General features: G+C 48.7%; 1 pseudogene; it reads right to left on the bottom strand.

Annotated features, from left to right (window-relative positions):
• Positions 1–356: 356 nt before the first annotated feature.
• LOC126089715 (5S ribosomal RNA) lies at positions 357–474 on the bottom strand (annotated as a pseudogene).
• Positions 475–869: the final 395 nt, after the last annotated feature.

The following is an 869-nucleotide window of genomic DNA, read 5'->3' as shown; positions in this document are numbered from 1 at the left end:
CGTTTCAGTATACTGCCTCAAGTCTTCCGCTCCTGCACCAAAGCGGGGCAACACAAACCTATGACAGCGCCAGGCTTCGAACTGTTTACAGCAGGATTGTGTTCCTCGACCTGCCCACGAGTCCTTAAAAAAAAAAAAAAAAAAAAAAAAACCTCTCGAACAGGCCATGAAGGCTAAACGGTACCGACCGGCCGCTGTGTCACCCTCAGTCCATAGTTGTCACTGGACGCGGATATGGAAGGGCATGTGGTCAGCACACCGCTCTACCGGCAGTATGTCAGTTTCCGAGACCGGAGCCGCTACTTCTCAATCAAGCAGCTCCTCAGTTTGCCTCACAAGGGCTGAATGCACCCACTTGCCAACAGCGCTCGGCAGACCGGATGGTCACCCATCCAAGTGCTAGCCCAGCCCGACAGCACTTCACTTCGGTGATCTGACGGGAACCTGTGTTACCACTGCGGCAAGGCCGTTGGCCTACGAGTCTTTAATCTCTTCCACAAAGAAGTATTGGTAAATAAAAAACAGTTCGAAAATAACACTTAGCGATTAGCACATTATTGTGTGTGTTCATGCGGCTGTTTTAGCTTTACGTGTCGATCGGTCAAGTAAACAGGGTGAACATTAATAAAATTGACAAACTCCAGGGACGGATTCCTGACTGGAAATGGAGGAGAAAAGGTCGTGTGAACATGTGTCGGGAAGTAGACGGTGTGTGTGCAACAACATATCGTCCCGGAACACATTACAGAGCTGCATCGCATCCACGTTACAGCAGATGTTCAGAGTGGTCTCCATTGGATTGCAGCTGTTAGAGAGAGTATCAGTTTTCATGCAAGATACACACAATCATATCTTGTCTTACACGATGT

The sequence above is a fragment of the Schistocerca cancellata genome, chromosome 6 (genome assembly GCF_023864275.1).
Source record: "Schistocerca cancellata isolate TAMUIC-IGC-003103 chromosome 6, iqSchCanc2.1, whole genome shotgun sequence".
Taxonomy (NCBI): domain Eukaryota; kingdom Metazoa; phylum Arthropoda; class Insecta; order Orthoptera; family Acrididae; genus Schistocerca; species Schistocerca cancellata.
This window is presented reverse-complemented; position numbering and strand designations above follow the sequence as displayed.